The sequence below is a fragment of the Schistocerca gregaria genome, chromosome 8 (assembly GCF_023897955.1).
Source record: "Schistocerca gregaria isolate iqSchGreg1 chromosome 8, iqSchGreg1.2, whole genome shotgun sequence".
Lineage (NCBI taxonomy): Eukaryota > Metazoa > Arthropoda > Insecta > Orthoptera > Acrididae > Schistocerca > Schistocerca gregaria.
In genome coordinates, this window is record NC_064927.1 from 109,623,879 (window position 1) to 109,648,460 (window position 24,582).

Sequence of the window (24,582 nt, forward strand, 5' to 3'; positions counted from 1 at the left end):
AGCCAGACTGTTGCCCCGGCAACTACTGAAAAGCCTGCTGCCCCTCTTCAGGAACCACACGTTTGTCTGGCCTCTCAACAGATACCCCTTCGTTGTGGTTGCACCTAAGGTATGTCCATCTGTATCGCTCCCCACCAACGACATGGTCCATGGTTCGTGGGGGGGGGGGGGAGGCTGACATAAACAACTAAGAATTCAGGGTAAGGGAGGTGGGCAGATCACTCTCTACCCATAATTTTACGTACTGTATCTTCTATAATCAGGTATTTTAGAAGCTAACTTCGAGTTAAAATCTTTGGTCAGTGTTTTTATACATCATCATTACATTTTCTGAAACTTTGCAGCAAATCATATGAAAAGACGCGTTTCGGAGAGATCTTTAATGCGATGAGTGTTAACTTTGAGGCTGCTTAATATTTTTGGCGTTTTCAGTTCTAAATGTAAGGCGTTTATTGTGGTTAGCTCCAAAGCTCGAAGTTTACGAGTTCGCATGACGATACTGTGATGTTTTGGTGATGTCAAAGGTCTTGTGCTGTGACTGGGTGGCATGAGCAATAAGTGCAACTACCATATTAATTCACATGTTTGAGAAGCAAACAGTTCGTATTTAGTGTGTATTATGAAAATATGCATTTATGTGAAATAGCACACTAAAGATCTCTTCAAAATACGTCATTTTTAGTATAGTTTGTTGTGCTAAAGTACACAAAACGTGAGACTGTAGCGCAACACACTGTATCGGTACCAAAAGTGATTCTTTTCTGAAAATGGCACCACGTTTATGAATGGATAAACATGATACTACCCTATTTTACTCACTTCACTTAATAGGCTATGTAGGACTTAATATTAGGAAATTACCTCTTATCAACTATGAGTGCACTTTTGCTTACCTCAATTCATTTGTTTATAGATGAAGTCAGCTAGTCTCCCCTTCTGCGCAGCAAAATGGTCTGTGATTATTTCATTCAAATTTGGCTGATTCAGTAATTATTTTTCTAGGGAACGCATTGCAGGCACACAATTCATAACGCTGAGTAAGAATGTTTTCACTCCCTTTAACTTAGAGAAGCAGCGTTCTGCCTCTCCTGTCGTCATAGGAAAGGTTACTATTATTTGCAGAAGTTCTACACTTGCAGGAAAAGCTTTAGCCAGATTGTGATCGTAAAGAAAGTTCAACAATGTCAAAGCACCTGACGCCTTCATAAAATGCTTTCGGCTGTACAACACATCTCATGACGTAGATCTGAAGACTGTAAATTGAACAAATTAACGGCTATTTTAAGCACTTTTTCCGGAAAAATAGTTTGATGTTTTGCAAACAACGATGGATCAAACAGCTGTGCAATCGATAAGTGATCATTGGAACTGAATCGTTCTCCGATCTGAGTTGTGATGAGGTCGCAAACGTTTCCTGTACGCACTATTCTTGATTCTGTGAAACGTCCCCGTTTTGCTGTTGGTTCCACCTGTTCCCAGTGATCAGTCCCGTGGCCTTGTTTATTGTCTTGTAATCACTGGCATCATCATCAATAATTCTTTATAGGAACTCAACAACTTCCTTTTGGTATTTGTACACAGTAGTTACGCTCCGTGATTTAAAATTCCATCTGATGGACAGGTAGGAATACGCTTCTTCACTACCTCGTCAAGAATGGCTGCACGGCTAGAAGACCGGAAAAAAGGTGTATATTCCTTCAAAGTTGCTAAAGAAGATCCGCACTTGATTATTTCCCTTCACACAACGTTCAACAATTAAATTTAAATGATGGGCGTAACAGTGAATAAAGTGAGCATTCCTGTACATTTGTCTAATTATAATTTGAACTCCAGTTTTATGGCCACTCATAATACGAGCACCGTCGTAACAATGAGCTGTAAGTTTTTCAGGTGTTTCATGTAAATTCATTTTCTCTAGCTCGCAGAGAGCAGCTGCAGTTACCTCGTCGGCACTGTGACTTTTTGGGCGTACAAAGGAAATAAATCTTTCATTTATTTGTCCCAGTAGCTCATAATGAATTATTAGGACCAATTGTGACAAATTTCCACAGTCAGTAGTTTCATCAACTTCTATTGCGAGAAATTTTACCTTCGACAGTTCACTCATGATGAGATTGAGGCATACCTCATCAATTGATTCCAGGAGTTCATTTTGAACTGTCTTCGATAGGCCTAAGAAAACACGGTTGTCTGATTTCTGATTGTGATGCTTCATGACGCAGTCCAGTTCTGCCATAAGACTGACTAATCCTCGAAAAATTCCTGGGTTTTTGGAATCTTCTGTTTTGTCGTGGCCCCTTAAGGCAAGCTCGAATTTGCCGCAAAATTTAATACAGTCTATCAGTTCACCTAAAATATACCGATTTTTATACATTTTCATTATATATCTTTATATTACGGCGGTAATCACTGTCTAGTTGGCACATAATGTCCTCTTTCCCTAGCATTGAAAACTCAATGAAACCATTTAAATGTTTTTCACTGGAATTATGTTTTTTCACCTTTGCTTGAAAATTCTTTAAGTCAGTGATTCTAGCTTCAGTCCAGACACTATCAGTACTATTTTTAAGAAGACAGGCGAAACAGAAAAATGCATTTTTCACTTCATAACCACACAACCACTCAGCTGCATCGTACATTGCTCTATTAAAACAGCGTTTGTATCCTTGCCTATATTTGCACTGTTTCTGTTCTTGATTGATCGTTAGATCGGGTCTGGGTGCACCAAGTTCTTTGACAGTTCATCGTATGGTCGTGTTCCAAGTTTTTGCCTATTAAATTGCACACTGAATTCACATTGCGCTGGTTTCACACTCGCGGTATGTCACAGATATTCACAAGCAATTATAACTCACTAAAATCTTGCAAAATACATTCCGAAAAAGAAACTTGCTAATATCACACGGTATCAACAAAAGCAGTTAGCATCAGGAAGCAAGGAAAGTAAAGTAAGGGACAAATTTCGCGCGCTTTGTCCTCTAATCACTTATGGAACTCTCGCAAGATGGCAGCACTGTTATGTTACTGTAGTCTAGTGCACTGTGGCGGGATATTGGTAACCTTATTCTAATTGTGGATAAAAGAGCCAATGGCTGAAACAAAGCAACTATGTAAAACATTATCAAAACAATAATTTTAAACGTCGATTAATGACGCATCGAAGCGTAGTAGAGATGTTCAGAGACAGTGGTTGGATAGCGAATTTCGGCCACTCTACATTCCTTTATTACATAGATAGTGGAACGTAAAAAACGTGTGGTGGTTTGTACGACACCCTTAGGTTGAAAGCTCTGACTCTTCGAGCCGCCCATAAACAGCAGTATTACATAGATGCCATGCCCCAAACCGCTGCTACATGCAGCTTACGAACGTTCCAAAGCGCAGCCTAAACACTACTATCCGTTTGGAAAACATCTATCAATACAAAAAGTTCCAAAAACGTTGACCGTCGTTTTTTTTAATCGGAATGGGAAATATGCGAAATTCGTCCTGTTCAATTAAATTATGTAAACGGAGTCCAGATCATTATATATTTTGCTGTGTGTGGTGATACACTCCTTCACACTAAAAAAATGTATCAAACTTTGGAGCATAAAAAATAGTTAGTTACATCTGTCACTTAACACAACTGTACTTCATAACACTGCTTAATATTTTGAGGGAGAGCATGCACAGCAGAGATACTGCTGGCCATAACGTGGAAAAATATCAAACAAATTTTCAGACACAAACCTTCATGAGACCGATGCTGGCTTTCTACAGTTATCTCTGCTGAGGTATTATACATTTACTATCTTGAGTGGGAGGCTGACAGCATAGATGAAGTTTGATACCTTTAGCCTTTGAAACTGTAAAGAAAAAGGTGATGGTGTGGCACTGGACTTCCTTTTCTATTACCATCAATCGTCGCATTATCCTTCTGGTCATCAGTGAAGTTTTCTACAATAGAGAAGCATAAGAAGAGAATTATAGCTTCATATCCTAACAGCAGGTATAATCACAACAGAAGCAAAGAGAGAGAAACGTAACAAGGGAGCATCTGAATAACTGTTGTGTTTCCAGCCCTGAAGACAGTAGCTATAAACTGATGAACACATAGTAAAAACACCTGGAAACACTAACAGTAGATAAATCAAATATGGAAATATTTATCTACTATTAAAAACAAATCATAGTGTTTCCAGTTAGGGTGTCAAGTTTTCTGAATCAAATTGAGTGAGCCAGAGTAGAGCATCTGGAGCATTGCAAGAGGGAATCCACACATTTAAGTCATTAGTGGTAAGAGCACACACGTAACTGTCTTATTGAATCGCACGTGTACTAACGATGCATGTTGAAGAGTGTAAATAAGAAGTATTTTATCGTGCTGTTCTTGTGGTATTCAGTCCAGAGACTAATTTGATGCAGCTCTCCATGCTACTCTATCATATGCAAGCTTCTTCAGCATCCAGTACCTACTGCAACCTACACCCTTCTGAATCCAATACTAAATTGGTGATCCCTTGATGCCTAAGAACAAATACTACCAACAAATTTCTCTTCTCCGCAATACTTCCTCATTAGTTATGTGATCTACCCATCTAATCTTCAGCATTCTTTTGTAGCACCACATTTCGAAAGCTTCTATTCTCTTCTTGTCCAAACTATTTATCGTCCACGTTTCACTTCCATACATGGATAAACTCCATACAAATACTTTCACAAAAGACTTCCTGACACTTAAATCTGTACTCGATGTTAACAAATTTTTCTTCTTCAGAAACGCTTTCCTTTCTTTATCATAAGTGACTGTAGTTTATGCAAACTAACAAATGAGCAAGCCGGACGCTGTAGTCGAGCAATTCTTGGCGCTTCAGTCCGGAACAGCGCTGCTGCTACTGTCACTACGGTCGCAGGCTCGAATCCTGCCCTGGGTGTGGAAGTGTGATGTCCTTAGGTTAGTTAGGTTTAAATAGTTGTAAATCTAGGGGACTGATAACGTCAGTTCTTAAGTCCCATAGTGCTTAGAGCCATTTTTGGACAATGCGCACACAATTTCAATAACAACACTCAATGCTAGATAACTATTCAGATTGTTATGAAAATTATAACAACTAAAAATTAGAAAGTGATGAGGTATTTCCAAAAGACGCAGAGCTGTATGAAGGTGCCATTTCACGTTTATTATAGACGCTTCATCATGTTTATCTGTCAAGAATATAGATCGCTGTGCGAAATTTTTGCAATGGTAGAAACACAGAACCGTTCTGTTGGCATTCGTCAAAACACCAGAAAGTAATCCCCATCAGTTGTTAATAAACCGACTTAATAATGATATGGAGCCTTTCAGAATACTTCACCACCATTTTGAAATAATTCTGTACGATAATTTTATTGGTTATTGAGTGTTGTGTGTTGTCATTGTTATTATCAATGTCTCTGTGCTGTGGTTGTCATCCACAGAAAGTAGTTTGTATGAATTAAGACTATGACTACTGGGAATTTCAACCGTGTTATTAAAGATGTTGTAGATGCCACTTCATTACATCAGACATTGATAGTTTAATCAAGACACGCATTTTAGAGGACGAAACGCTGATGATTAAAAATGAGTTCACATCATTGTAGGTTCCGGAAATATTTTTAACGACTGACTCGCTGTTGTTGCTGTTGTTGTGGTCTTCAGTCCTGAGACTGGTTTGATGCATCTCTTCATGCAACTGTATCCTGTGCAAGCTTCTTCATCTTCCAGTACCTACTGCAGCCACCATCCTTCTGAATCTGCTTAGTGTATTCATCTCTTCCCACTAAGATTTTTGCCCTCCACGCTACCCTCCAATACTAAATTAGTGATCCCTCTATGACCCAGAACATGTCCTACCAACCGATAACTTCTTCTAGTCAAGTTGTGACCTTCCACCTTCAGAATTTGCAGAAGAGTGTTCCAGTCAACATTGTCAAAGGTTTTCTGTAAGTTTGCAATTGCTAGAAACGTAGGTTTGCCTTTCCTTAACCTATTTTCTATGACAAGTCTTAGAGTCAGTATTGCCTCACGTGTTTCAACATTTCTACGGAATCCAAACTGATCTTCCCCGAGGTCGGCTTCTACTAGTTTTTCCAATCGTCTGTAAAGAGTTCGTGTTAGTATTTTGCAGCCTTGGCTTATTAAACTGATAGTTCGGTAATTTTCACATCTGTCTACACCTGCTTTCATTGGGACTCGAATTATTATATTCTTCTTAAGGTCTGAGGGTATTTCACCTGTCTCAAACATCTTGCTCACCGAACGGTAGAGTTTTGTCAGGACTGGCTCTCCCAAGGCTGTCAGTAGCTCTAACTGAAAGTTGTGTACTCCCGCGGCCTTGTTTCGACTTAGGTCTTTCAGTGCTCTGTCAAACTCTTCACGCAGTATTGTATCTCCCATTTCATCTTCATCTACATCCTCTTCCATTTCCATTATATTGTCCTCAAGAACATCGCCCTTGTATAGACTCTCTATATACTCCTTACAGCTTTCATCTTTCCCTTCTTTGCTTATACCTGGGTTTCCATCTGAGCTCTTAGTATTCATGCAAGTGGTTCTCTTTTCTCCAAAGGTCACTCTAATTTTCCTGTAGGCAGTATCTTTCTTACCCCTAGTGACATACGCCTCTACATCCTTATTTTTGTCCCCTAGCCATCCCTGCTTAGCCATTTTGCACTTACTGTCGATCCATTTTTAAAAATTTTGTATTCCTTTTTGACTGCTTCACTTGATTCATTTTTGTATTTTCTCCTTTCATTAAGTAAACTCAGTATCTCTTCTGTTACCCAAGGATTTGTATGAGCCCTCGTTTTTTTTACCTACTTGATCCTATGCTGCCATCACTATTTCATCTCTCAAAGCTACCCATTCTTCTTCTACTGTTTTTTCCCCATTCTTGTCAATCTTTTCATAATGATCTTCTTGAAACTCTCAGCAACCCCTGGTTCTATCAGATTTTCCAGGTCCCATCTCCTTATATTCCCACCTTATTGCAATTTCTTCAGTTTTAATCTACAGTTCATAACCAATAGATTGTGGTCAGGGTCCACATCTGCCCCTGGAAATGTTTAAAACCTGGTTCCTATATCTCTGTCATACCATTAAATTATCTAGCAGGAACCTTTCAGTATCTCCAGGCTTCTTCCATCTATACAACCTTCTTTTATGATTCTTGAACCAAGTGTTAGCTGTGATTAAGTTATGTTCTGTGCTGCTCCATCTTTCATTCCTTACCCCCATTCCATATTCTCCTACTACGTTTTCCTTCTCTTCCTTTTCCTACTATCGAATTCCAGTCACCCATAACTATTAAATTTTCGTTTCCCTTCACAATCTGAATAATTTCTTTTATCTCATCAACAATCTTAGCAATCTGCGGATCTAGTCGGCATATAAACTTGTACTACTGTAGTAGGCGAGGGCTTCGTATCTGCCTCGGCCACAATAATGCGTTCACTATGCTGTTTGTAGTAGCTTATCAGCACGCCTATATTTTTACTACTCCTGCATTACCTCTATTTGATTTTGTATTTATAACCCTGCATTCATCTGACCAAAAGTCTTGTTCCTCCTGCCACCGAACTTCACTAATTCCCACTATATCTAACTTTAACCTGTCCATTTCCCTTTCTAAATTTTCTAATCTACCTGCTCGATTAAGGGATCTGACATTCCACGCTCTGATCCGTAGAACGCCAGTTTTCTTCCTCCTGATAACAACGTGCTCTTGAGTAGTCCCTGCCCGGAGATCCGAATAGGGGACTATTTTACCTCTGGAATATCTTACCAAAGAGAACGCCATCTTTATTTAACCATACAGTAAAGCTGCATGCCCTAAGGAAAAATTACGGCTGTAAATTACGGCTGAAGTTTTCCCTTGCTTTCAGCCGTTCGAAGTACCAGCACAGCAAGGCCGCTTTGGTTAGTGTTACAAGGCCAGATCAGTCTTCATCTAGACTGTTGCCCCTGCAACAACTGAAAAGGCTGCTGACTCTCTTCAGGAACCACACGTTTGTCTGGACTCTCGACAGATACTCCTCTGTTGTGGTTGAACCGACGGTACGGCTATCTGTGTCGGTGTGGCACGCAAGCTTTCCCACCATCGGCAAGGTCCATGGTTCATGAAGGGGGGGGGGGAGGAGAGGGGTTGAGTGTCAGACATCTATAAAATGGAATATTTTGGAAGAATGTGGAACCTAGACATGCCTACAACTGCACAAATTGTAGCGAAATAAGGTTTAAAATCTTATCTGCACAGATCTAAATGAAGAAAAAGAAAATTGACTCCAGCTATATTTGAATGCTCATGCTTTACATCCTAAACTGTCGGCCTATCCACTCAGCCATTGAAACAGATGTAAAACCCTCGTCATCGTGGTAATTCTACCAACATGAAGTCTAAATATTTCAACCATTTCTGAGTGCTAAAATAATGATTTTCAAAATAAATGATACATTTAGTTAAATTGCAGTGAAGCTTGACGTGTACTGTATTCTACTATTATATTTTCTATTTCACGAGGTAAACACGAAGTCGAATCTGCACAGAAATGTTTCAAATGGCTCTAAGCACCATGGGACTTAAGAGTTGAGGTCATGAGTCCCCTATAATTTAGAACTACTTAAACCTAACTAACCCACGGACATCACACACATCCATGCCTGAGGCAAGATTCGAACCTGCGACCGTAGCAGCAGTGCGGTTCCGGTATGAAGCCCCTAGAACCGCTCGTCTACAGCAGCTGGCTAGTTGCACAGACTGTCGGAGTTGTGAACAGTGGTATTTCTGAACTTGGGCATGTGCAATACTCTGTTCTTGGACACTAAATTATTTGGCCTGGGCAATCTTTTTGCCTCTCACTGTACTTATATACCTGCAAGCATTTGCACTGGCTGTAAACTGACCATGTATTCACAAGTTATAGTTTCACAAGAAAAACTGTATTGCTCTGTCATCAGTTGACGACAGGCAGCACCACTTTTCGAAGTAAATAAAGGAATGCTGTGCTGATGCATCGCAAAGATTTTTGTTGGGAAGTTTGCGAGTCAGAAAAAAAAACGGAAAAAGGAAACTGTTCTCGTGCAAGGAGAAAAATTTGTAACATGTTATGTAAAGATATTTAGAAGGCTACTAAATGGGAAACGTAAACATGGTATTTTATGAAACACAATATAGCACTGTGATTGAATATTATCTAATGGATAAAGCAGTACTGCTTTACATTATGCAAAACGGTTTGACTATTTTTCATAGTTCTCGCATCAATGCACATGCATTGATCATTGTAAGGATAAAAGTGCACAAGCTTGGTTTTGAATCAGTCTCCCACCCACTCTGTTTCCCAGATTTGACAACATGAAACTTTTTCTCTGCTTCCTAAACTCAAAATGTGGGATAAACTCTTCACATTTTTCTCGGGATTTGAAATGGACATTTTGAAATCAAAGGTGCTTTTCGTTGCGGCGGAGACTTCTATCGAAATTTCAGTCAACAACTTTCTCCTCGTAATGCGAAAATAATTTGTTGACGCCTAATTACATAGGCAGAAACGATCATCATAATAAAGTAAGGGAAATCATACCCGGCACGGAATAATACAGGTGTTCGCTTTTTCCCGCGCTCTGTTCGAGAGTGGCATAATAGAGAATAATTGCGAAGGTGGCTCGATGAACCCTCTGCCAGGCAATTAAGTGTAATTTTCGGAGTATCCTTGTAGATGTAGATGTGGATGAAAATTAGTAGCTCACTATCACGGTCACAAGCGTTAGTAAGGCTCCTGTTCAATGTGGTATGATGCCTCACAACATGACGCAGAAATGGCGACAGTATACGCGGGCAGCAGGTGTTGCAGCGGGTGGAGAACATCCTCGTGCAGCTTATTTGTGTGATCAGACTTCCTCAAGTTTTAACAGTGGTACATACTGATAGGTCTCAGCTGCAGTTTCGTATGGAATAAGTGATCATATAATTGTTTATGAGAGCTCTCTCGTTTATGGTCGGAATTATTGAACACTTAAGATGAAATGGTGGAAGCGTTGCTTATCCTCAACACCCAGTATCCACACTTATCTAAATTAGCCAACTTAATCGTGAGACCTGTTGTACTTAACTAGTGTTACAAGCTTCTTCATATGCTGCATACATATAATTACAAACAGATATCTAGCAAGGCATTACTTATACCATACTTGACAAGGCGCCTTGTTAGATGTTCCTTCCTATCAGCTGAAGGCTATGCTACATTCCTGGTTGACTTCCCGAGCAAGAGTGGACGAGAGCTCTCTAGCTAGCGTGGGTCCAGCGATATCTATTACGGACTGCGGATGATATCTGCAACACCTAACGTGTCTGGTATCGAACGTTGATACCACAAGAACAAAAGCTGAACATACAATCGGAATATCTGATAGTGTAGGTCGGAATGTGCAGTCAATTCAGATGGTTATCGCTTTGACAACATATCAATTCCCGTTGGAACATCAAATCCAACTACTGAGTGTGTAGTACATTCTACAGCGACCATTAATCCATGAATTGGCTGCCCTGGAGGGCCTAGAATGGTTAACTGAATTAACTCTAAGTTTGAAACACCGTTTCATGATTGTTGGAATCTGACACGTTTCTTATGAGGATTGAACACACATTGTTAGTTGCGACACACTCTTTATATTTCTGCATTTATTTTGCGTGTCTGTCACTGGATGAGCACCTCCGAACGGAAACCTAATATTCCACAAAGGAGATGTCAGATATGGTCATCTGCTAAGGGAATACAGATGGAAGCAGCCTACTGGCATGCAACCTCTGTGATGCAAAATAATCACAGTCATCCATAAATAACCGTTCTATCCCCAACATGTGCGCCGAGTCCGAGCTCTGCTGCCAAACGATCGGCGGGGCAGATTGCAATTCTGCCAGTGGCTTCTCAAAAAAGTGTTAATAGTCTGTAGTTGACAGCAGCAGTAGTTGTTTGTTGATGAGTCAGGCTTCACGAGACACAGTATCGTAATTTACAGCAATACGACCATATGGGTCGATGCCAACCACCATGCTTTTGGAGAGAGGCGGCTACAGTACACATTAACCATCAATATTTCTGTTGATGTCCTTGGACCCCTACGTTCTACACAGCACAGTGAATGGCGCATCGTATCGTCACTTCCTTCAGAACCAGTTAGCTGTGATACCTGAGAATATGTAACTACATAAACGACCAGGAATTCGATACATGCATGATATGGCACAGGCCCACTTGGAACTTCGGGTATGTCCACACCTAACACCAATCTTTGAGTAATGATGAATTGTTCGCCAGGGCCAATACCTTCACCTGACCTCTCTCCTGACTTGGATTTACGGTGCCTGAGATATCTAAATACTAGGTGCTTGAGTCAATGGAAATCCTTTGTCTCGGGACTGATGTAGTCGTCAATTTCTCTGAAGTCGTGAGGTATGCCAAATAGAGTGTCGAACGTTGTAATATATGGAACATAAGCAAAAGTAATTAAGTATTCATAAAAAGATTGTTTCGAGTGGAAGTACGCATTTGCCACATTTTGTACAAATAAAACGGTTCAGATTGTCGTATCTACGATAAATGAGGTAAATGGCCTCACAGATGACAAAAAATGTACATGTAGGGAAGGCAGCCCTTTGTTCAGAAGCGACCGTGACGGGTTTCGACTGTAGACAAATCGCGTCGCCGGTGCTGGTTGGGTGTGGGTGGTGTAGGAGTCGTGACGGAAGTTTGAGTAAAATCACCAAATATGCACCAACCGGTCGCCAAATTTTGTTTTATTTATTGACTTTTGCAAATCGATTTTAACTGATTAACAACTATCATCGGTGCTACCCATACAAGAGTAAAAATAAATAATAACAGTAACCAAATGAATAAATGTACATAAAGCAACGTAAGCCAATTAAATGTATATAGACGCATTAAACCATTTAAAATGAACATACAAATTACCTTTTAACCAATATGTGCCCTGAGTAGCAATACTGTCTTAAGCAGAGGTCAAAAATAAAGTGAAACATCGAGAATTGAATGTATCACTTGAAATCGATTTACAAAATTGAATGAATAAAACATGAATTTGCGACTGGTTGCTGCATATTTGCTAATTTTATGGTTTACGGTCGATGCTCGACCTGGGAACCACAGAGAGCCCACCATTCGGAAATCTGAGTGCCTTCGTGGAGTTAAATGTGGCAAATCGCATAGTTGTTGTTGTTGTTTTCAGTCCTGAGACTGGTTTGATGCAGCTCTCCATGCTACTCTATCCTGTGCAAGCCGCTTCATCTCCCAGTACCTACTGCAACCTACATCCTTCTGAACCTGCTTAGTGGATTCATCTCTTGGTCTCCCTCTACGATTTTTACCCTCCACGCTGCCCTCCAATGCTAAATTTGTGATCCCTTGATGCCTCAAAACATGTCCTACCAACCGATCCCTTAGTAAGTGACATTTAATAATTGTAACTAATGTTTGACGTTTATTGCGAGATTACTTCCAGACCTAGATGTGAAGAGCAACGCACGAGTGTATTTCCTCTATTTTGTGTTGCTACGTTGGGTAGACTACTGCAAGAATTGCTATTATACTGATGTTCGCTGATAGTAGTCTGGTTGCAAATTCGTATGTACAATACGACAGAGGTGGAGTACTCTTCGTTAATTTAGTGTTGATAGCGAGCATACGGCCAATTTGGCGACGGTCGGTAGCTCTACAACAAATCACGTACCATCTCTGAAGGGTAGGTAACTTATGATGAACTGACTGGTATTTAAGAGACACAAGTTGGAGCGAACACATGGGCTGGCGGGACGCTGTGACAGAGTCTTTGGCGCCTTGGGGAAACTCCGGCCCCATCTCGCGGACCCTGGGCGCGCCCTCCACTGTGTAGAATGACACTAAAAATATTGATAAAGATACAAGCAAAAGAGTTACATAGGAGCCGGTAGACTCCTTTTTAAGGGAAAATTATGACTATAGTGCTGCTAAAACGCGCCACCGTTACCATTTGATACTTTTAAATTATAGAGCTTACACAATCATTATGTTGTGTGAACTTTGAAAAATGATATCTCAGCAACTCATTATGCGACAGCAACGAATAACTTGCCAATAGAAAGGTGACGTTGGGCCCTATCAGGTCACCATAGCAGAATCACGATTCTGACTCCCAATTTTTAATTACGAGCAAAAGTGTGTTTTTTCACTTAAAAGCATTATTTTTTTATTAAATAAAGTTACGTTACTAAAAGTACTGGCAATACTTCGGTTCAGAGATAAGTAATGAAGATTATAACTTTCAAGCATGTTTCTTTGTATTCATTTAATATGGAAAAACTGAAAAAATGCGTTATCGCCTCCCTCCAAACATGAATTACAAGTGAACTGTTAAAGGTAGAAAGAAATCTTGTTACAAAATGAAAATCTTAGAGAATGTAAGTAACAATTCGTATATAATATAGAAACTGTAATTTTTGTATTTAAAATAAGTTGCCTTTCTTGATTTCCTTAATAGAACACGAAGGGTATAATAGGCAGCAGCCATTTTGGATCGGGGATTGTGTGATCTCAGGTCTGGATGATACAAGACTACTGTCGCATTTTGGCTCGGGAGTCTCAGTGAGTATTGAGTTTTTGGCTTATAATGTTTCGCCGAGCTTCATGGTCTCGATTTAGAATATTTTCATATCGACGGGCGTTCACGGCCTTGCAAATTTTCGGCGATACACAACGTCAGTACGCTGAAATTTGCCGAGTTTCCTTCAGTTCTTAGTATAGTTTAGAGGCCGTTCTGACCTGGAACATTTTCCGTGTCGTGGACTCGACTGTTTCTGGGGATATGCTTAGACAGTGAGTTGAAGTTGTGAAAATTCTGCCGAGATTCGTCAGGTGAACGTTGAACATTTTCCAAATGAGAAGAAGTTGAAGTAGTTTTGTGTTGAATCACACTCGCACACCTTGAAATTATTTCGTGGTGTTGGACATAGTCAGTCAACTATGGTTGTGATTTATTGGTAAGTCAGACAATGTGGATTCGTGTTTCAGTTCTATCGTTTGCTTAATAATATCGTCCTTCCTGTTCATACCTATTCGCAACAATAACTTCGCGTTGACATTCGCTACCGTGATAATTAAGTGGTTGGCGTCTAAATTTGATTTTTTTATACAATACCGTTCCGTGTAAAACATATATATATAGTACACTGCGAATGCCTTGTATCTAGTGTGATGGGTGCGTCATTTGCGTCATATCTTTCTTTAATTATTTTGTGTACCACACACAACGGGGTGGCTCAGTTCTAAAAGGCGTACTTCGCAGAACAGTGAACGAGAAACAATATGCAAACTCCAATACTTTCTGTTGCGCTATCATAACCCGTCATATTTTTATAATTTAGCATGAGTATACACTACCTAGTCGCAAAATTCAGTGATTCAGTATCCTGTTATGTTAAGAATATTTTAACAGGTGTCTGTAGAACCGACAATTTAACTTGCATTTGTGTTTTTACTTTTCTATAGGATTACGAATTGTTAGAGTGTATGTTGGGAACACATTTACTCTGAATTACATACTCCCAAAAGCTCTGCTCGAAGAGAGTGTTTGACTGTTTTCTGGAGATCGTCTTAAGTGGTTATTTATATCTTTTTATACTCGTAGCATGCATTTTTCCTTCTTGAAATTCAGTATTCTCTTATAAAAACGGAAATGAAATTTTAAAGTTTTGTGAATTTGATTATAATTATTTGAAATGTTAATTTACTTCTGGTAAGATGTTAATTATAGGATAAAGGATAGATAGTTATGGAGTGTAGTGTATTGCATGTGTTTTAACTTGTGGCGTGTATTTACAGAGAAATGAAAATTATGAATAATCTGACTTACTGAGATATGATACTTGAGAAGAATGATATTAAAAGTGGCAACTACGACAGCATTAGTACTGTAAGCAAAAATTGATAGTCAAGAATACTTAGAACTTACAGTGTGACAAAAATAGCAAGTTTTGTGATAATGGATTAAATAAGGAATATAAAACGATGAAATGTTGTCACTACCTTTATTTGATAACATGTTGCTAAAATGATTAAGAAAGTGCTGATAGAAAATTAGAGCTGTTTTTCCTGAAAACAAATGAAATATTTGTTTCTTACTTAAATCGATATCAACAGCTCTCATCAGTCCTATTTCAGTACGTAGACAATTTTCGCAAGAAAGTATGCAAGTGATTATGTATTGTGCCTCAACCGATATGAGAATTTTTTGATCGGAAACCATCCATAAATTGTTTATGATGATGATATAGAAAGCAAGTAATAGAGTGTTTCTTCTTACCCTGAACCCACCGCCGCTTTGGTGTGGGCCTCACTGCTGAATATTCGTTTCCCAGCAAATCCTTGATAGTCCAAATGACAGTACAGGTGACGCCCTTTCGCAGACATTATGAAATACCACAAGAAACAGTTACCAATGAATAACAAAATATGTTAACTCGAGGATTGGAGAGTGTTGTATGGAAGATAGTGTGTGCCTAGAAACACATGATTTTGTCCTGTTTAGTACTTCATTCTAATGACCAGTTGTTGAATCATATTAAGGAACGCAACCACAGCAACTTCCAGCATTGCCTACTAATTTCGTTCTTGTTGTGAGACATGAGATTACGTCCCGTGTAGTGTTTGTAAATATTTGCAAAGGAAATATGTTTATTTAAGTTTCTGTGACCCTAAAATGGAAATTTGCGTTGGTAGATACTAGCTTCCGGTTTAAATATTTTTTAATTTTTAACTGATATGTGAAAATGTATCTTCTTCTTTTGAGTTCACTTATGAACACTTGGTACGTATTATATTAATGACATGACACATGGAATCGTAAATACACCACCAACAATTTTTTTCTTGTTTGGATATTTTTTAAATTTGAACAGAACATTTGTTCCTAGGTACATGACAATGCTAAACTTTGCAAGTGTTTCAGGTTTGGAAAACGCTTGCTTTCCATAGGTACTTTTTCTAATTTGTGGAAAGAGTATAGCACACACAAAGTGAATTATATTACATCAAAATATAGCAACAAACTATATCATACTCTGAAAAATGAACCAAAGTACAACACTGTCCCTTGATGACACTGCTCAGTTCATTATTTGCGTTAAATAGTGCGTTCTGTGATTTGCAGTGATTGCCAAGAAGGTTAACCACGGGAAGTTCAATGGAGTGTTGATAAATGTTCTGGTAGAGAAAGAGTGGACCCAAATGCGAATGTTTGAAAAGAGTGACAACATTTTCGTCATTTATAGTTGTGAAACAATCAACATATTTTGCTATAATTGATTTTAACTATGGAGAAATACATGAGTGAAAGTGTTACAGCCTTTCGGCTTCAAGGCTGGTGCTTTGACTTTAACACGAAATTTACCGTCATCGTGTGTCTAGACCTGAAATGTCGCATCAGGACCTACCAAAGGATGCAAGGTACAAGGAAAGAAGTTAAAAAGTAAGTCTTAAAGGAGCATAAGATCGTGAGTACAGTTCTGGTATGTTCTAGGAGGAGACAAGTGAGGAAAATATAAGTTTAACCCTTGAATTAATTACCTGGAAACCAGCTTTTCTGACATTTATGTACCTTTTTTTCGCGATGCCTATGATGTAAACTCTTATTATTTGGCCCATAAATTTCTCTAATTTCAACAAAGAATCATAAAGGCCTGAATTGTCAAACTTTTATTAGGTAAAATAAATTGTTCTGAATCCAAAAATTCCTATATGTATTCCTAGCAAAAAAAAAAAAAATGTCATGAAATCCTGTTTCATCAAATTAATGCAAAATTACTTAAGTGTTATTATTTTTATGTGTGCAAACACAACATAGTTAATTTGGTACTGATTGGTTTAACAGATAGAGAGTAAAAGGATAATTAATTACATCAAGTGCATTACAATTTATAATTTATAACAAATTATGAATTAGCATAAAAATTCTGAAAACTAAATTAGTCCTCGTATTTTACTACTGCTAACCATCACATAAAATTTTATTTTTTATCTTTAATATCTAATGCACTCTGTATGGCAACTGGAAGGTATGCGTTTCATGCACATTCCATCCTTAGATAACTAGGCAAGTCGATATATTGCTACCAGCATGAGATACGAGTTTGAATGCCAGGCTACACAAAGTTTCATTTACCGTGACACATTAATTATAAGAACTGCCTCCTGGAAGACGTCCCGCTAACACCGTCTAACATCTCCTCTACAGTTGATATTGGCCTAAATTCAGTGTAGAAGAGTGTCTATGCGTGTCTCCACATATGCTGTATCACTCACTGGTAGCGAGGTACCAGACTGTGTGGGCATAATGATTGTTCCTTTAGTCAACAGTTAGAAATACTCTCAGATATATTCTACTTATTTAAGACAGAGTAATTTAGTGAACTGGTCGAGGAGTGCTAGGATATCTGAGTATTTTTCAGATTTCTAAAGGAAGTACATTAGCCGAGTGCCTTCATTGATAGTGTCTGTAATGTTTCATGAATGTTCCCTCAGACATGGATGCATGTGTGACGTCACAGACACTGCTGACAAATCATGAACCGTATTCACAGATTTCTAATACAGTACTACCACCATTTCGGTATTTATCAGAAAGAAAGGGAATTTGTGCGCCAACGGGACTTGAAGCCAGATATACAGCTTTATTTTGCCTTAAGAAAGCAGAGGAACTAGCTTCAGAGTGGTAGAAAAGGCGTGGACAGTGGTCTAAACCCAAGGCGCAGCCAAGACGCCTCCCACTTCTTCACCTTCGACCGCCCCCTGAAAGACTATTTTTTCCTTCAACTCCACAATCTGTGACTTAATGTTAATAAAAATCATTTCTGTTGTAGAGAAGCCATTGTAAACAAATTAAATAACGTAAGTCACCACAACATCAAATGAAATGAAAGCACACGTAATTCGTGCGTCCATCTTATTGCATGAGGGTATCTCGAAAGCCACAACAACAGAAAAGGAAATGGAAATAGCTTATTTGTATTGATTTCGCAACGACCCTACAATAGAATGGAACCAAAACAGTATTGAAGCAAATCCTGCACACGATCCCACGTACTCTTCCCGTTCGCAGTGTTGATTGGTAGCAAGTTGATAACCAGTTCTCCTCATATCATGGCCCACTACTGGGATCGCCAGCCTTTGCCACGGTACTCTAGAAATGTGAGAGTGGTTTTAGGAGCAAATACGCAAATAATGACTGGAGAGATGCTGCTAGCGATGAGTGTGTTCAAGTGTGCTATGATTGTCTTTGAGATATCGCCAATAGTTGACAACCATCTGTCATCATCTCGGAATAAGTAGTAAATGCAAATGCCTTTAAAGAACTTTTATCCGTATTCTAAACGGTGTTCATCAACGTGCGGGAAGTGGCACTGTGGAAAGAGGGAAGACTCTGTCAGCAGAATAGAGTGCCACCGGTATCTCGTTGCGTATTTCCATTTGACAACGTGGGTAGGGAGGTAGCGCCGTGACACTACCCTACACACCTCAGACAACAGCGTTGCCATGTTTTTACACTCAATCACTTTGCGAGTGATGAATCTCAGCCATGAGCAACCAATATCTCTCAGCTTGGGAGCTTGAGTGGTGATAAAACCAGGGCGCACATATCTATATTTGAGTATGAATTCCGAGATGTGCAAAACAGTGTAGTGACGTGCGTTATCGAAACATGTGACAGGATGGATCTGGACATCAGTTACTCTAAAAGAGATCCAGTACGTGAATTATTCTGACGGCTCCACAATCACGCCGTTTTGCACAAATATAAGGCTGCAACCATCGCTCATACATTAACAAGTTCCAGCCTGCCCCCCCCCCCCTCCCCCCCCTGTGGAGTGACTGTGAGGGTGTTATACCAGACTTTAAATAGGGATCGAGCTGTAAAGTAATAGACAAGCGACGACTGCAGACTGCATACTATCTCAGTCGGTTGTGGTAGAACCTGAGCTATGTGTATCACCTTGGTCGCCATGTGAAGTTTAAGGCATTCAACACGATGCAGTAATTCCATGTGTCAAAGTAGTTTCTGGCAAAATTCTGTGTGCATCGCCTGCGCAGTCATCTATAGTTCATGGTAGGTGTGTATAACTAATGTCCAAATATCTGATCACATTCACCTGTGGGAGGGGCGCTATGCATCATTTCTGGAGGCCCCTTCCAAATGAAAAGCCGCAGTTTTGGATACATTCATGTTTCTTTTCGCCACCAATCGAAATCATGTGGTCTATCGCAGCCCGTGGCTCAACACATCATGTGACTGGCCAGCAGTATAACGACATTAGCATTCCCTACGAAAGGGAAGACGTGTTCACTGAATTTAGTCCCTGTGTGTGTGCTTTTCAGCAATCATATGAGCGGTTCCTATGCGATCGGTTACAAAGTAATGGAGATTGGTCATTCTTGATGAAACGAATGACAAATTGGCAAAACGCCGACGGTAGATTATGTACCAATACATGGGACCATGCTCCACATAAGAGGCTCAACGTTCATTTTCATTTTATGGAGTTAAGATATAGTGGTTCAATTTCCTATGTGATCATAATGATACATGCTCTCGTCGATTTCCTGAAGAGAGTTTGAGGTAAATCGTAGATTATTTCAGTTAAAAGGGAACAGCAAATTTCCTCCTCGATCGCGTCAATCAAACTTTTGGTACGTCTAGGATGATCTTGTAGCTGACAGACGTTTGTCGTTAATCTTCCTTGTCTTCCCATTTTTCCAACATTTCATATTGACTGCAAGAATCGCACAACGGTTAAATAGTCGCAGTTCGTCTCCTCTGCTAATCATTGCGTACGCTGATTCAGATCACAATTGAAAGTTATAAAAAACATACTTCATTAAAGCCTGCTGTTCTTCCCCCATGCGCAGAATAGTTCACATTGAAATGATACCACTGTAAACGGGAATTTTTTGTTTCTCTCATGATTAATTTAATGCTATTCAACCCACACACAGTACAAGCTTATTCATGCCGTATAACTGCATTCACCCTGACACTAAATCAGAAGAAATGAAAACGTCTCGAATCACAGACTTTTCCTCTTTTATATTCCGACTTTTAACGCTTAAACAGCACTCCTGAATATTTTCATACATGTAACATTCAACAAATAGCCTAATATATTATTCTAGAACATCAAATAAAAAGTGACGTTTCATAATTGCACTAATATCAACCAAGCTGACTCTCCTTATAAAATCTTTACGAACGTATGCGCCGATTTCATTTTTGCCCGCAGTGGTAAATACCATACTTCAGTATACCTTGAATCATATGCTGCATGAAGAGTGGCCACAAAGCCTTTGTTGCTACTCGGTGTTCATTCGGTCTATTGAAGATCTTAGCGCCGCAAACTAATCTGAACCACACTGAGGTGACAAAGGTCACGGGATAGCGATAAACACGTGTACAGATGGGGACAGTATAGAGCACACAAGGTACAAAAGGGCAGGGCATTGGCCGATCTGTGACGTATACTCAAGTGGTTCATGTGAAACGACTTATGGCGTGTTTATGGCACACACGATGGGAAATAAGCGACCTTAAACGCGAAATGGTAGTTGGAGGAAGACGAATGGGACATTTCATTTCGGAAATCGTTAGGAATTTCAATATTCCCAGATCCGCAGTGTCAAGAGTGGGCCGAGAGTACCAAATTTCAGGAATTATCTCTCACAATGGACAACGCAGAGGCCGAAGGCTTCATTTGACGACAGAGAGCAGCGGTGTATGTGTAGAGTTTTCACTGCTACGGTATAAACAACACTGTGTGAAATAACCGCAGCCACAGAAATTAACACAAAACGTACGACGAACGAATCCGTTAGGATAGTACGGTAAATCTGGTGTTCATGGGCTATGGCAGCAGACAACGGAACCAGTACCTTTGATAACAGCACATCGCCTTCAGAGATCGTTACTGTCGTCTACTCGGAGACAATTTCCTGCCATTCATAGACTTCATGTTCTCAAACAACGATGGAATTGTTATGGATAAAAATGTGCCAAGTAATCGGAACACAGTTGTTCGCGATTCGTTTGAAGAACATTTTGGACCATTCAAGCGAATTATTTGGTCATCAAGATATCCCAACATCCATCCCACGGAATGTTTATGGAACGTAATCGAGATGTCAGTTCGTGCACAAAATCTTGCAGCGACATCACTTCTGCTGTTATCGACTGGTATAGAAGCAGCATGGTTCGATATTTCAGCAGGGGATTTGTTGAGTCTGTGGCACGAGTTGGTGCATTACGCCGGACAAAGGAAGTCTGACACGATATGAGGAGGCATTCCATTACTTTCGTCACTTCACAATAAATAACACATAAATTAAATGATGAACGAAAGTAGCCCACATCTTTTGGAAAAGAGGAAGCTGCACTGAAGGAAATAAACAGGATGTAAGAATGGGAAATTACTGGGCGCGAACAAAGTGAGTGTGTTAGTTCTGGTTTCGAATGAAGACAGCAGTGTGCGTACGATTCCTGATGCCTAAAAGTTAAATGAGAATGTAGTAACTGAAACTGAGTGTCCTGGTCGTGTTAACCAACTAAGCAAAATTAATACATTTAAATAACTGTCAGAACGTGCATCTCAGAAATCGAGTAAATATAGATTTTCATTATAGTTTTTGTTAGTATCGTTTGGTTTCAAGATATCATTTATGTCCATTTATGAGGGCAACGGAGACGGGATTTATATCAGAATAAATGTATCATTTGATTATTGACGCCTAGGATGTAATTCTGAGCATTTCCGCTTGGGTTAAACAATACGAACTGATGGAAAATGTCTTAGTGGTTATCAAAACCGTGGTATGAAATTAAAGTTATTTGAGGCATTATTTCTTGGGAGTCAATTGTATTTTCGTGACACGTCGTTAGTGCTAAGAGAATAGTTCTGAGGGACTGAGTTCATGGCTATAAAGGCGTTCTTCCAAGAATGAGAGGCTATTATGAGCAATGTTCTATTTATTTTGTTTCTATAGGAGATTCGTGCCATCACAATCGTTTGTGGCAGATGCGTGAATCGACCACTATAGAAAAACGTCGTATGGGTATGGACAGGGGAGAGAGATTAGCAGAGACTACGGCTGAATTAGTCCAGAGAAATATTCTGTGCCGGCCGCGGTGGTCTAGCGGTTCTAGGCGCTCAGTCAGGAACGGCGCCTGCTGCGGTCGGAAGTTCGAATCCTGCCTCAGGCATGGATGTGTGTGACATCCTTAGGTTAGTTACGTTTAAGTAGTTATAAGTTCTAGGGGACTTATGACGACGGATGTTGAGTCCCATAGTGCTCAGAGCCACTTTTTTAAAAATATTCTGTATCATCAACGCATTTCACAGACACTTTCCACGTATGCTGATGCGTGTGGTTAAGGGACAGTTCTGTAAATTTTGGCAAATAGAACTTAAAGATCAGTAACCAGTAAATTTTGGATTCGGCGTGGTTGAGCAGGGAATTTTGGAATTGAAGAAGGCTACCCTAGAAAGAAAAGGGACTTTCTTAAACAGTCTCTAACCATGAGTTTACTTAAAAATAATTTTGGAAAGGTCATCTACATGTGAGTGATTACTTCACTATCAACTCCACAGACATACCAATATGGTACACCACCATTTCATGCACTACAGTTATGGATAATGCATGCCGATTAAAGAGCAAATAAAAGTTACATTATTTAGAACAGCACTAACCTTAACCTAACGGTTTCTGAAAGACATTCCACATGCTAAACAAGGCCCCGGGAGTAGACAACATTCCATTAGAACTACTGATGGCCTTGGGAGAGCCAGTCATGACAAAAATCTACCATCTGGTGAGCAAGATGTACGAGACAGGCGAAATACCCTCAGACTTCAAGAAGAATATAATATTTTCAATCCCAAAGAAAGCAGGTGGTGACAGATTAGAAAATTACCGAACTATCAGTTTAATAAGTCAAAGCTGCAAAATTCTAACGCGAATTCTTTACAGACGAATGGAAAAACTGTTTGAAGCTCACCTCGGGGAGATCAGTTTGGATTCCGTAGAAATGTTAGAACACGTGAGGCAATACTGACTCTACGACTTATCTTAGAAAATGGATTAAGGAAAGGCAAACCTACGTTTCTAGCATTTGTAGACTTAGAGAAAGCTTTTGACAATGTTGACTGGAATATTCTCTTTGAAATTCTGAAGGTGGCAGGGGTAAAATACAGGGAGCGAAAGGCTATTTACAATTTGTACAGAAATCTGATGGCAGTTATAAGAGTCGAGGGGTATGAGAGGGAAGCAGTGGTTGGGAAGGGAGTGAGGCAGGGTTGTAGCCTATCCCCGATGTTATTCAATCTGTATATTGAGCAAGCAGTAAAGGAAACAAAAGAAAAGTTCGGAGTAGGTATTAAAATCCATGGAGCAGAAATAAAAACCTTGAGATTCGCCGATGACATTGTAATTCTGTCACAGACAGCAAAGGACTTGGAAGGGCAGTTCAACGGAATGGACAGAGTCTTGAAAGGAGGGTATAAGATGAACACCAACAAAAGCAAAACGAGGATAATGGAATGTAGTCGAATTTGGTCGGGTGATGCTGAGGGAATTAGATTATGAAATGGGACACTTAAAGTACTAAATGAGTTTTGCTATTTGGGGAGCAAAATAACTGATGATGGTCGAAGTAGAGAGGATATAAAATGTAGACTGGCAAGTAAAGCGTTTCTGAAGAAGAGAAATTTGTTAACATCGAGTATAGCTTTAAATGTCAGGTAGTCGTTTCTGAAAGTATTTGTGTGTTGTGTAGCCATGTATGGAAGTGAAACATGGACGATACATAGTTTGGACAAGAAGAGAATAGAAGCTTTCGAAATGTGGTGCTACAGAAGAATGCTGAGGATTAGATGGGTAGATCACGTAACTAATGAGGAGGTATTGAATAGAATTGGGGACAAGAGGAGCTTGTGGCACAACTTGACTAGAAGAAGGGATCGGTTGGTAGGACACGTTCTGAGACGTCGAGGGATCACCAATTTAGTATTGGAGGGCAGTGTGGAGGGTAAAAATCGTAGAGGGAGACCAAGGGATGAATACACTAAGCAGATTCAGAAGGATGTAGGCTGCAGTAGGTACTGGGAGATGAAGAAGCTTGCACAGGATAGAGTAGCATGGAGAGCTGCATCAAACCAGTCTCAGGACTGAAGATGACAACAACAACATAAAAATTTATGGAGGATAATAGTTCAAACAGCTGCACTCTCGAGCTGTATGGAAGCCCTTGTAAATGCAAATCTCGTCATTGAATGCAATGACATGAGACACCACTTCTGACGTGTACGATGCTCAGCACAATGGAAAACGGAAGTAATGTTATTCTATTAGAATTAATAGTACTAATATAAAGTCATTTCCTACAAGAAGTGATTTTTCCTTTTTGACATTGTTATAAGTGTAAAGCAAAAGAAATGGATGCTAACTGATGGATTAAGCTTTTGAGTCAATAAGTGTAATATTATT